The following is a 14,297-nucleotide window of genomic DNA, read 5'->3' as shown; positions in this document are numbered from 1 at the left end:
TCAAAAGAAGCAAGCCCAAGAAAGATCTTTTGGCTTGAAGTGCAGCATTTCTGATCTTGGTAGAGTCTCAGGTTCGTTTAGGTGGTTGGTCTAATAGAACCATATCATCTTGCCCTTGAGTGGGTAGAGTGACTGAAATCCCAATTAAGAGCCAAATTTCTTACCAAAATATATGAAAATTAAGCTCATTCCAGAGGTAGAGTCATTCCGTGACTTAGGCTATCTTTTCCCCCAGAGGGCAAATCAGTTAAAAAGCTAATTCCTCACCCACCTCTTGCTCAAAATTACATCCTCTAAGTAGTAAGCTTGTCTAGTAAGAAGGAAAACATCTAACTTCTCACTATGTTCATCCATTCTTTTTCTGAGTCATTGAGCAACTTTTTGATCTTACCTTACACTCTTTACCATATAGATTGATTTCACCATTTCACTTAGTTCTTATTCTGAGGTTTTCTCTGATTCCTTCACATGGAATATATTTCTCTGTTGTCTCATTTTGCCTAATTCACTGTTTTTATTCTTATGTGATTTGTTGGTTGGTTTTGTTCCCCAATCATGGTGAAGTGACTTGCTTATGAAGGGAATGTTCTATGGGACCCAGTGTTGCACTCCCCTCTGGTCACCCAAGTAGTATGCTTTAGGGGTGCCCCCCTGTGGGCTGCGTGGGTCTACCTGTTGTAGGAGGCTGACTGCTGTGGGAATGGCGATTGACAGGGCTGTGCCCTGGTCAGGTTGGTTGCCAGGTCCTGCCTTGGGCATAGGCTGCCACCTGCAGGTAGGCGGGGCTGGGTCATGAAGTGACTGGCTACAGAGCCCTGGGAAAGGGGGGTCCTTGGGCTAATGCTGGCATAGTGTTGGGCAGAGCTTGACCCTTGGGTGGCGAGCTGTGGGTCCAGGGCTCCCAGAATTGGGTCACTCTGTTGATGGGTGGGGCCACGGTTTGGGAGGACACCAGGCTCTTCCTGGTGGGCAGAGCCAATCCTGACATGGCTGGCTGTGAGGTCTGGGGTGACCCAGAGCAAGCGACAGCCTGCTGGTGAGTGAGCCCAGATCCTGACATGGCTGGCTTGTTGCCCAAGGTGTCTTGGAGCTGGTTTAGGCCTGTTGTTGGGCAAAGCTGAGGCTCAGGGCATTGGGGATGATACTGACCTTCTGGTAGGTGAGGTGGGTCTTGACACATTGGCTGCAGGGTCGTGGTGGTTCTGGGGTTGTTGTCATCCCACTGGTGGGTGGGGCTGGGCCCAGGTATTTCAGGGGCTCATTCCTAACCACAGGTGGGTGAAGCCGAGGTCTGGGGTTTGTACTGGCAAACTGATGAGTAGAGCAGTGTCCAGGTTTCTCTGGCTACAGGGCTGCTATTTCTGGACCTGATGTTGGTCTGTTGGTGGGTAGTGCCAAGACCCAGGGTGTCCTGGGGTTCATGCTGGCCCACTGTTGAGTGCATCAGATACTGACACAGCTGACTACAGGGCCTGCTTGTGGGTGAGACCAGGTCCTAGGCCTAGTGGTGCCTCACTGGTGGGTGGATCTTTGTGTCTGGCTTGGAGATCTGGGGTTTCTATTGTAGGTGCTGGCCTGCCGAAGGGCAGTGCCAGGGCCAAGTGGGTCTCGGGTCTAGTGCCACCCACCGGTGGGCAGGGCTGTGTCCCAGGTTCTCTGGCTGCAGTGCCTTGGGCTTTCAGGAGTTAGTGTCAGCCTGAAGGTGGGTGGGGCCAGGGCTGGAGTCTAACCCCTAGTGGTGAGATCAGGTTTAGGGCTAATGCAGGCCTTCTGGTGGGTGGGCTGAATATGATATCTAGCTTCATGGTACTGGACATACTAGGGATACTGGTGAGTACATCCAGTCCTGGGGCCGCTGGATGTTCAGGTATGCTTTAACAGCTGGCCTGCTGGAGGGTGGGGCATTGTCCCCGCCCAGCTAACTGCCTGGCTTGGGGCTTTCCAAGACTGAAGCAGACTCGCTGGTGGGAGAGGCCAGGTCCGTGGACCAATAATCTAGATGGAGAATTCCACAATGGTAGTTACCGGCACCAGTGTTCTCTTGGTGGAATGCTCTCTCATTAATGACTGCTGCCAACGTCTAAGTCTCTAAGCTCAGTTTGAATTGCCTCCTGCCTCTCTGGGAGGCTCTGCAAGATCAACAAGTAGGTCTGACCCAGGCTTCTTTCAAATTACTGCTTCTGCCCTTGGTCCAGAGCGTGTGAGGTTTTGTGTGCGCCCTTTAGTACTGGAGTCTATTTCCCACAGCCCTCTGTCTCTCCTGAAAGTAGACCCACTGGCCTTAAAGTCATATGTTCTAGGGGCTCATCTTCCTGGTGTACGGTGTCCTGCTGGGGAGCCCAGTGTGAGGCTCAGACCCCTGGCTCATTGAGGAGCACCTCTGCAATTATGATTATCCTCCCCTCAGTGGGTTGCCCACCCTGGGAGATAGGTCTTGACTATACCGCGTCTCTGCCCCTCCTACCTGTCTCGTTGTGGTTCCTTCTTTTTAGCTGTAGTAGTAGAAGGTCCTTTCTGATAATCTTCAGGTCTTTCTCATCAATAGTTGCTCTGTAAATATTTATAATTTTGACTTGCCTATGGGAGGAGGGGAGTTCAGTTTCTTCCAATCAGCTTCTTGGCCACACCCCTCTTCTGATGAGACTGAAGGAATGTTTGCAGTTTCTGTAGGCGTGCCCTTTGTTAATTTCATTATAGGGTCTATGGCTAACAGCACTAAGCAGCCTGAGGGCCTGGGAAGAAAGCAAGAATGTGCAGGGTTGGGGGAAAGGATGGGGCTGGTTGGGCCAGGCATGGTCTTGGAAAGAGAGATGATTTGGCTCTGGGAGGATAGGGGTGCATGCTAGCCACAGGCAGGAGGGAGATAGGAGTAGGAGCCTGGGGTGGCCTGGGGAGGAACAGTGGAAAGAGGTCCTCCGGGAGAGCTGATTCGGGGAGCAAGCTGAAGTCAGAATTAGCCCAACACTGAAGAATGAACAGAAAGTCCAGGAGAGTCCTACTGCTGTCGTTTGTTCCTTACGTATGTTGTACTTATATCCTCAAGTGCTTTTGTTCTTTTAAAGATTTTAAATTATGAGATACAGACACACACATAGATATACACGATTTAGCCAGCCATGGATGCCCTTCCTATTTGCCACATTGACTTTAGATCCCCTGCCTGTCATTTTAGAGAACTAGAACTGAACAACTAAGTCCAAGCCCCCATCCCCCTCTTCTCTCTGCATTAGTGCCCACCCTCCAGAATTCAGCACTCATCCTTGTTGTGCATGGTTTTAAATGTGCCCCCGCTTTGCGGGACCTCTGATGGGAATGTCTGTAATCAGAGCCCTTGGTGCTGCAGAGAGAGCCACAGGTGGAGATGGACATACAGGTTCAAGGCAGATGCTTCTGGGAAGGAGGGGTTGTTCAGGATAAGGAAGTCTTGGGGAGCTCCAAGTGCCTGAGGACAGGTGGAGGAGGCAAAGAGCTCTTCAGGGCTGCAGCTGGGCAGGCTGAGGGCTGCAGAAGAGCTGCAGGTGGTGGGTTGGCAAGGGTGGATTTTCCCAGGGAAGTGCTGGAGACTGGTGTAACCCCTCTCCCAGTGACCTCATGTGTGACCCTTTCCTGTGACCCATAAGCCATCAGAAAAACAACAAAAATAATGAAATGCCCAGAAACCAGTGAAGGTTCTGCAGTGTGCAGGTGCTGGTTGGTGTGGGGGGTGCAGGGGTTGGGAAGGGGTACCATGGGCTTCTGGCTACTCCCCCAGTGCTGGTCTCAGCACCAGAGGATGTGCATCTGGGCTTCTTGCCCTCTTTTTCTGTTTTTCTCAAATGCTGGGACTGAAATGTAGAGAGCAGAGACTTGCACATGTGTGAAGTAATTAGACAGTAATCCAGTAATTCTGTTTCACTGATCCAGTGACACTCACCAACACCACGTCAGGCCCTGGAGAGTATATAGAGTATACCAGATCGATTCTGTCCCCAGGAAGCTCGCAGTCTCTGGGCACCCCGCCTTGGGTCCCAGCCCCATGAGGGGCTGCTGTGGGAGAACAATCCTGGCCAGCCTGGAGGACCACAAAGTGTATCTGGTTCCTGCTGATGGGACAGAGACACGCGACTGCTCTAGGCACCAAGGGGCTTTTAAGCTGAGAGTCAGCAGAAGCGAGGGCAGGAGTGGGTGAAAGGCACGTGGAAAAGGGCATGTGAGACTTGAGCTGGAAAGGAGAAGCTTTGTTGAAGTGATGGCTGACCAGCTCTCCATGGAGTCCCCAACCCTTAGGGGCCTCTGTAGGCTTCTTCATGGCAATGTGGTTGGGGACAACTGCAGGTGTCATCAACCCAAGTAACCAGGAGACCCCATTAATGGGAACTCATGGATTTTACTACTCATTAGCTTCCCCTGCTGACCTACAGTGTCTTAGCAACTATTTCAAGGTTCCCTCTTTCCTCAAAGATTTCTGGACATTCTGTGCCTTTCTGATGTGACCCCAGGCCTCTGCTGACCCCAAATGAGGATCCTCTAGCCCCTCCCCTTCCCTTCCCACTGAATCCCAGTTTACCCATGAGTCAGAGCCCCAGTTTTGTACACCATTAATAAAGTCTTCAGATCCATATCTATTAGGAGATGTAACTAGATGCTGGGATGCTTCACCTCACACCCTGCATGAGAGGTGTCCAAATCTGCATGTGGTCCCAGCTGGAACTCCTGAGACAGAAGACAGGATGAGGGGTGGGGAGGACGCAGTCATGGGTGAGCACCTGCTATGACGCCAGGATCTAGGCCTCTTAGGTGTGTCATCTCATTTCAACCGACCCTGGGGCTACATTCCTATCCTCATTTTTCAAATGGGGACAGTGAGACTCAGTATTTCCATGACAGCACAATTGGCACAGCTGGGAAGCAGCAGAACTGGCCAGATCTGCCTGGCTCCGAAGCTCCTTCCATCACACCTTTTTGTCTTTCTTCTTTCCTCACTTCCCAGAGTTGCAGAGAAGGAAGTAGAGCTGGCAATCTGCACACACAGGTTCTGATCCGAGGCTGGTATTTGGGGAGCTCTCTACCAGGAGAACTTGGTTCTTCTCCTGACTCTCCACAGCCCTTCTCTGGGCCTCAGGCATCCATCTGTAGAATGGGAGTGTCATTCTGTTCATCTCCAAGGTCCCTCTAGTGGTGACGTGACATGCTTTGTGGATCTGCACCCACTCTTCCTCATCAAGGATGAGAGAGCCTAGAAAGATGCCATTCCCAGGCTGGAGTGCCCTGTGCCATGTCTGAGCAGCTGGACCTTGGAGGGGCTTCCTGGGTGGACCCGGGCTGCTTAGAAACCAGCAATAGTGGCTGGAGAGATGAAGAGTCCTGTCTTCAGGTTTTGGGGGCCTTATTTTATATTTAAAGGAGGCATATTTTCTTCTTTTTGTGCTATAACTAGCCAGCTTTACAGTATGAAGTAAAGAAGCAGACAGCAAATAGACAAATGTATATGACATAATTCTGATTGGGAGGAGTGTGGCATAGCTGTTTTCTAGGGAGGCCTGGCTGCCAGCTGTGAGATGGTGGACATGTCACTTCATCACTCTGGGCCTTGGCTTCCTTGTTTGCTCAGGAGTTGCCTGGATTAGGTAGTGGGAGGTCTGGCTTTACTTGGCTTTGTGAATGAAATGGTAAATTTGAGTAGCAGCAGGGCCACTCCATGGGCATGTGATGTCACGTGTGGGTCCTCTACTTAGAAGTGCCCTGTGCTTGGTTTAATGTTCTGCTGTCACTGTGCCACTGTCTTGATTTTAATACCTTTTTTTTTTTTTTTTTTTTTTTTTTTTGAGTAAAGCCCTCACATTTTGACTTTGCTCTGGGTCCCACAGATGGTGAAGCTGGTCCTGGTTTGCATTGCCTGTTCTCTGCTCCAAGGGCCTGGAGCCCTCGACAATTGTGAGGTGGGGATTTCCCCCTGCCCTTCAGATAACCTTTCTGATCCTCTTCTGTCATCTGGGAGCTAAGGCCTCCTGCAGACACTGGGTGCTTCTCCAGGGCCTACATCCTGTCCTCCTGTGTGTGCCCATCTATGGCTCCATCCTCCCGCCCCCACCAGCACCAGCACTTTTTCCTGCTTCTTTTAGTGACCTCAATTCTGTGCCTGCCCATGGTAGGGTCTTAGTGAACATTTGTGGACTAAGTGTTTCACTAAATGTGTGATTGATTAAGCATGGGTGGAATGGCTCAGCCAATGTCCTGGTGCAAGGTGCCCTGGTCTAGGATTGAGTTCTGGGCTCTGCTCACAACACTTCCTGAGCCTCCTTTTCCTGAGGAGCAATAGAGAGGCTTGGGGAGATAGTTGGAGCTCTCCACCAGCACTGCCACTCTGAGACAACACCTCTACAGTAATGTCACCAGGTCCAGCTGACACAGACACCTGTCCTGGAGGAGGTCACCTAATCCGACAGAGTGACCAAAGGCTGAACATGTTCTCTGCTAGACCTCTGGGGCCCCACACTTCATAGAGGAGCAGGATGTAACTCAGGGTTGAGAAGAGAGATTAGGGAGAATATGAATGTGGTGCAGAGATGAAAGCAATTTCCTAAATTCCATCTTGAAATCAATTTTCAACAACAGAGACTTAGGAACACCCCTCTCCCCACAGAGAAATACCGGATTGTGAGAGACAGGAGATGTCTATTCTGTTTTTCAAACATAGCACATGAAAGGTAATATCTTGGCCTCCTGCTCTCAGGGCAAGAAGTTGAGTGGCTGTTCTTCACGGCACCAAGCAGGCTGGGCAGGCTTGATTTTGACTGGCTGTTTGCTTTCAATATTGCCACAGAAAAAAGTTAATCATAAATCTAAGAAAGAAATGGAAAATTTTATTTGACTATTATAACCCAGGAGCCAGTTTCTCCAAGAGCTCTGAGACTTGCTTCAAAGAGGCACCCAGGAGGTTGGTATACATGTGATTTTGGCAAAGGGGCACGAACAGTGAAGCCCTCATCTCAGTGGAAGATTGCCACTTCTCATGAGGAACAAACAGTTTATGGCTTCAGTGCTTTTCTAACTATGGGAAGATGCCAGAAACTGGATGCATATCAATTTCTTTTGAAAATCTCTCTAAAGTCCTGTTCCACCAGTTTTCCCACAGCACAGAGTGCCTCATACTGATCCTCATCCTGAATGCCTCAACTTCAGTGGCTTGATTCTTGTAGAACTGGATGGTGGGCAACATTCTTTATTTTACAGTCCTTTCCCTGTTTTTAGGCCTGAATTTCATCCAAGGGTTGGAAGGCTTTTTGTGATCAGTTTGTCCAAAGGTGCTGGGAATGTTTATCCCCACGTCAGGTGAGGTACTCATTGACGAGGCCACTTATTACTGGGGTAGGCCCTGGTAACAGCGGATAGAAGCCCCTGGACTGCCTGTCTCACGAGTCTGCTGTGGTCCAGGAAATGATTCCCTCCTGTTGCTCCTTCCCATGTCTAGTGTTGATCTTGTAGGATTCCATGTTTGGTCAATACTTTCAAGTCATCTAATCATCATTAATTTTATCTGAGACTCAGTGACACATCTAGTAATGCAAGAAACAATAATCTTGTAAAAGGAGACAAGTAGAAGTAATATAGCTAGTAACATTAATGAGGCCACAAGTAAGTATTTAAGGTAAGAACTTCTGTTAGGTGTCGTGCAGTATCTCCCCAGGTCTTCTGACCTGTGTGGTCTCCACCAAATGCTATATTTAAGGGAAGTGATACATTGGCATTGTGCGTAGAGTTCACCAAAGATGTCTGCACACACAAGGTGAGTAGTGGGTTATCTTGATGCCTGACAGGATTGAGAAAGAGATGTTCTCTTCTAAGAAGCTACCTAGCAGGGTTCAGAGGAGAAAAAATGATCTTCACGGCTAAGCAGGTATTACTGTCATTGGAGAGGTCTGATTAATGCATGATACAGATGCACAATGCACACTAGACAGAAGGAAGGGGCCAAAGGGCAGATAAAAATTTTTATGTTTAAATTTCTCTGGTCTTGCCTTAAAATGTGAATTTTTATTTCATCAACATGAGTGAATTTCCTGTTGAGGTTTTAAAGTGAAGTCAGAAGGCAGTTACCAGGAAAACCATCTCCTTTATTCCAAAGAGGTTGTTCACAGAAATCTTGCTTTAGTATGTCAACTATATCTCCTCATAGGAGGGCCTTGGTCCTGTTCACTCCAGGGAGGGTTCTCAATTCCTTTCATTTCCTTTACTTCTGAAAAATCTCTTCAACCTCCCAACAGTCATCTTCCCTGACATCTGAGGGAAAAGAGGTCTGTTTCCTAGTGAATTTGGTCTGAGACTGGGCTGTACTGGGGAAGGCAGAGCTGTTTCTGGGTTCCCTCTGAATTAAGTTTATAGATATTTCAAAGTCTAGGCTGAGATATCATAAGAAGCAGCAGACTGTCTGTCCACCCAAAGACCCCCTCAGAAGGGCATTGCCATAGTGGACTGTCCATCACCTAGGTTTAGACTCTGCCTTGTGGGCTTGCACAATGGTCCTCCTCACTGTCTCAGCACTGACCAGTTCACTCAGACTGATGGAGTTTTCAGGAGACAGACTCTAAGTCTAGATGTCAATGTGCTGATTGAAAATAAGAAATTGTAACTGCCAGATGAACACCTGTTTAGGCACTCTCTGTCTACAGACGAGGTGCACAGAAAGGTAAATGAGAATCACAGTGTCTCTTGATGAGGATGAGAAAGGGAAGAGAGGATTTAGTTACAGGATGTGGATTTCCTTTAAGGGCACCAGTTTCCAGCAGCCCTACACATCCATCTCTCCAGGAAGGAAATGTCCTTCCAGGTGGAGCAGAGCTTGTGAGACCCTGAAAAGTCTTCTTCTCCCAGCACAGAGCTTGGGTGAGCATTGCCAGTAACTACCTCTATGACGTTTCCATGACTGACCAACTTCCTTCAGCTTGAGACAGTCTTTCTTAAACTATCTTGATACCATCAGGTCTTGTTCGGATGGGAACCAGGCTGCCTAGGGTATCTGCTGTAGGTCAGGTTCTCTGGAAAGCAGACTCTGAGACAGAGACTTATGTGCATTGGGGAGTGTTTTGGGGAAGAACAGGGATGGTGGAGTGAAGGAGGCAGGATTGGGAAGAGGGAGTTGACAAAGGTCAGCCAATCCCATGGGAGGCCTGGAGTGGTCCCTTAGAGTGGTTCTGTATCAAAGTAAGGGGCCCTGGCTTTGTTCCCTGCATCCATCACTGGATGTGGGTCATCTATGGAAGTGGGTCATGACTTTGGATGAGGCAGCTGTCTTCAGCTGAGCACAAGTCCTAGAGGAAAACTCATCTGAGCCATCAGATGCCAACACTCCTGCAGCTAGGGTAATCGATGCCTCAGTCCTACAACTTCAGTCCACACTGTCACTTGTGAATAGGAGCCTTATTCCCAGGGCCTGATTCACAGGGACTGTTGATCCCCATCCAAACCTAGCCATATCAGAGCAGCAGCATGTGAAAGAGAGCCAGACATGGCTGCATGGGATTTCACTCATTTAAAACCTTATTATTAGTTCTTATTGCCTCAGACATCCTCAGGGATGATAGGTCCACATGGTAAAGGGAACATATGGCCATCATATCCGATGATGCGGTCAGAATCTGGATCATTGCCACCCTAGGCGGGTGCCTCCTCTCCCGCCGTGCAGAGGGACTGCTGTCCCTGAGTCCTGAACCTTCCATTCATTCTTCTGAGCCTTTCCTCCTGCAGCTCCCTCTGTCTGGGGAGCTCTCTGTCTAGTCTTCCCTGATGTCTAGCTGATAAGTATCTATTCACCTTTGAGCATCCAGAGTGAATGTCATCTTTTCTTGGAAACCTCCCCAGGACAGATCTTCCCACTGCCGAACAGAGTTTCTCTTGTCCTCTCTGGGCCCTCAGAACACCCATTACTCCTGCCTTAGGCAGCTGTCTGCATAATTGTGGGTTTGCTGGTCTGTCTTCCTCCTGCTGAGCTAAGGCCGGGGACTGGATGTCACCCCATCTGTATCTCTGAGCAGAGAGCCGTACAGACTTGGGAGATGAGCTGAATGGATGAAGGACAGAGCTCTGAAAGTTTGTGAGTCAGGAATGAAGGAGAGCAGGCAGGCTGAAAGAGAAGGCGTGGTGGATCAAAATAGAAGGAGTTCATGTCAGGAAGTCCAGCAGGAAAACTCCTCACCCTTCTTGACCTGATCTGCACCGTTTCACCTGAAACATTCTATAAATAACACCCTCTCCCTGGTCCACAGGGGGTACTGCCCTCATCTGTCTACCCCGTGCCCAGTGAGGTGGCTGAATATAGCAGCAGTCGGTGCCCAGTCAAAATGTGTTGAGTAAATGAGCAAATCCAGAATTCAGGGCTAAAGGCCAGGATTGCGATTTGGCAGTAAGAGGCAAGATTGATTTAAAAATGTCTTGAAAGCTGAAATGATAGGCTTGGATGACAGGCTGTTGTAGCTGGAGAAGAAGGAGGGCATGTGTCCCAGGTGAAGACAGGTTTGAAGCCAGAAGAATCAAGTCAGGGTTTTGATGTAGAGGATGGTCAGCTCACATGGTCCATACAGTCAACTCAAGTCAACAAAGCAGCACTCTGGTTAACAGAAAATATGGAAATCACGTTGGAGAGCAGAAGAGGGCACAGCACATAGATCAGGTCAGAGCTCCTGTTGTTTGTGGTGCTTCACTTCAGATACTGCAGGATTTTTAAAGATCTTTCAAATACTGATGTGCTTCTGATCAGAAATGGCACATAGTTTGGTGCTGGCCTGCTGAGTGCTCTGGTCTCTTAGTGGCTGTCACATGGAGCCTTCTTTTGATGTTTTCCGTTTAGAAATGTTCACTAGGTGGTGACTCACTTGCCTCCCTGCAGAGCACCTGCTTTTTGATAAACTACAAAATTAGCCCTGTATATTTCAACTCTATAAAAATAGAATCCTTTTTATTAAAAACCACACAGAACTTTATTATATAAAGCAGTTTAAAATTTACCAGTTATATATATAAAGAGTGGAAAAATCATTCAGAATAAACATGCAAACAAATATAATGACCATTTTTCTCTAACCAGGCACTATTTAGCCTCACTTTTCCCGAGGAACTCATCACTCAAGTGGTTCTAGCAGGCTTTCAGAGTTTCAGAACTTTCAGAGTTCTGTCTGTCTGCCTCAGTTTCTGTTCCAGGATTTTGTGAAGTTTATTTCTACCTTCTCTGAGGTTTGAAGGAAGCGGCAGTATTTTTCTTTCTTTTCACACAGATTTTCACACGAAATAGGGACAGAGGCTTATGGTGAGGGTTACTTGATTAACCACTTGAAGATGGACAGAGAAGTCTGTTTAAACTGCCTGAACAGACGCAATGATTTTGTGGAGCTCAGGCAAGCCAGCAAACCTTGCTGATCTCGTTTTTCTCACCCATATAATGAGGATTATCATAACATCTCCAACATAGGGTTATTTTAAGATTAGGTAATAAGAGGACAGAAAATAGTCTTTTGCTTTTCTATATAGACCTAGATTCATTTTTTACTATTATGTGTGGTGATTGATATAGAAAGAAATAAAATCCTCTTCCTTCCGTTAAGTGACCTAAACTTAGAGAACTTATGAACTATTTATAAACATTTATGTATAAGCAGTAATCAGTTATAAGACTGGATGGGAGAAAAGAATTTATTTACAATAGTGATGAAACAGATAAAATACTCCCCCAAATAAATATAATCATAAAATAGATGTACATCAAAAGCACATCTAAAATGCTATTTTAAGCCACACCAAAAAGGGGGATACAAAATAAGCCTTGAGCAACAGAAAGGTCTGCTAGGTTTGAACTTCTGTATACTTGAGAAGACTTTGATACTGATACATCAGTATCAAAAGATGTAAAGCCTCCTTAAATTAATCCAGAAATATATTACTTTCCTAATATAACCGACATTTTTATGCATACAAACCAAATCAAAGGTCACAAAAAAAAGAAACAAGCATATTCTTAGAAATACTGTGGGGAAAAAACTAATGTAGATATACTGATCATACTAGGTATTATTTTACGTCTATTATAATTAAAACAACATAGTAAAATTGCATGACTAAATCCTTAATATAGACTAGAAAGTAAGATAAACACATATGGGAGTTTATTACACGATAAGAGTTACGTCAGTTAGGGAAGAGGTAAGTTATTCATTTAATAGTGTTCAGACAACTGGATCATTACATGAAAAAGGAAAGTTGGATCTCTAACTCATTTCTAACACCAAACTGAATTCCAGATAGACAAAATAAAAGAAACATAAAGAATGAGATAATAAAAAATAGTATGTGAAAATATGAGTGATTTGACTAGTAATAGCAGAATGGGAAAGAGTCTGCTAATACACCCACACAGAGACACACACAAATTGGTAAATTCTACTACATAGAAATAACAAAAAATTGTGCATAAAAGATACTCAACCAAAATTACGAGAAAGGGAAACACAAACCTGGAAAAAATGCTTGCAACATGTATAACTGATGAAGGCTGTTTTTCATAATATATTTTCACATATGTATTTCATAATATATTTCTTTATTCCATAGTTATTTCTTTATGTATAAAAAACTGCAAGCAAATATAAAATGGAGAAATAAGAACAAATAGTTAACAAAAATTAAATACAAACAATTCAGACATGAAAAGATGCTTAATTTCAGTATGTAATAATAGAAATGCAGTTCAAGGAATAATGAGGTATCTTTTTTTTTTTAGTAGCCTAGTGGATTAGCAAAGACTGTCAATGTAGAAAAACAAGGGACTTTTTCAAAGGTGAAGCCTTGTAAGCCAAACAAATGGATTCTCTGCTTCCAAGAATTACTCTGTTTTGGTTTTGGACTAATTGAAGAAATGTGTATGTCTGTGAAGTAAACTGGCATGTAAAATTCAGTTTGCAACAATACTGCAATAATAATTATTGCAGGCAAAAATTCTCAGTAGATGCTAAAGTTAGTGGAAGAGTCATGACTGAGATGTAGTGTATTTATACAGTCTCAAACTATCTCCCTATAAGCTACTTACTAATAACAAAGTGAGAAGTTGTAACTGTACCGTAGTTAATACAGGTAGCCACCATCCTGTAGGAAGCCCAAGAGGGTCCAAGGCTCCCAGTGACAGACAACATCAAATACATGATGTACGTGAGTAACAGAGCCTTCAGATAATTCTAGCCTTTCGACTTCAAGTTTTCTAGCTGAAACTCCCAACGTCATGGAGTTCAGACAAGTCATCCCTGATGTTCCTTGTCTAAGTTCCTAAACCCACAATCCATAAGCATAATAAATGGCTGTTTAATAATGGTGAACTTGGGGATAATTTGTTATGTAGCCCTAGCCCCTGAAACAGATGGTGTCTGCCAGATTTCTCTAACATTAAGTTACCATTTTCCCATTTGTAAGAAGTAAATAATTTGTAAGGAAATACTTTGAGACTATCTATATATTCTGTTCCTCATTAAACTGTCATCCTCATCAAACTAGTTTCAGTGTCCAATGATGATTCTCTAATTCCATCATACCTTCTATATTTATTATAGCATTTTTTCCATAAGGAAGAGCTTTATCTGTTCCCCTGCTTAATACATGTATATATGTATTTATGTATGTATATATGTCCTCTCATGGATTCTTATTTTATTTTCTTATTTTACTCAGTGGAATATTATGCATTTTTATTACTGATGCTCAAATTGTGGCAGATTTGGCGAGTGGAGATTACTTTGAGCTGATCCTGGGCCATTTTCCCAGCTACTCATTGAGCATCTCCTTAGTTTCTGGTACAAAGAAATGTTCCAAGCTATTTTGTGCTATTTATGATCCAGTTATGGAATACAAGACTTTCCCTTCAAGGAGCCCAGGCTCATTTTAGTGAAGAATGGTATTTCAAAAGACAAAAGAATGGTATTCCAAGACATAAGTGCTAGATGTGCTCATTACTGTTGGAATGTCAGTACTTCTAAGCATGTTCAGTGGACAGAGCTAGAAAATGTATTTATTGATCTATTTACCTATTAAAAATCAGGAGTTCATACTGATACCTTCAATTCCAATCCATTAACCGGAGAACATTCTTACCTCACACTTTTCCATATCTGTATCTTTTTTCTCTGATAGTAAGAAATCTGGCACTGAGTGCTCAAGCCTTTAATACACAGAAAGTACTTTCAGAATTCCTAACTCATGCCACCAAGGCAGTGAACAGCCTGACATGTCAGGCAGATTGTAGCCTGAGCTTTCTGGAGGAGAAAGTAAGAGTTGAGTGAGCATGT

General features: G+C 45.3%; 1 long non-coding RNA gene across 1 annotated transcript in view; it reads left to right on the top strand.

Annotated features, from left to right (window-relative positions):
• LOC116664108 overlaps positions 1-14,297 on the top strand; it is a 109,082-nt gene that overhangs the window by 16,117 nt on the left and 78,668 nt on the right. The window lies entirely within an intron of this gene.

The sequence above is a fragment of the Camelus ferus genome, chromosome 6 (genome assembly GCF_009834535.1).
Source record: "Camelus ferus isolate YT-003-E chromosome 6, BCGSAC_Cfer_1.0, whole genome shotgun sequence".
In the NCBI taxonomy this organism is placed as follows: domain Eukaryota; kingdom Metazoa; phylum Chordata; class Mammalia; order Artiodactyla; family Camelidae; genus Camelus; species Camelus ferus.
The sequence above is the reverse complement of the archived record's forward strand: the minus strand, read 5'-3'. Positions and strand labels throughout refer to the sequence as shown.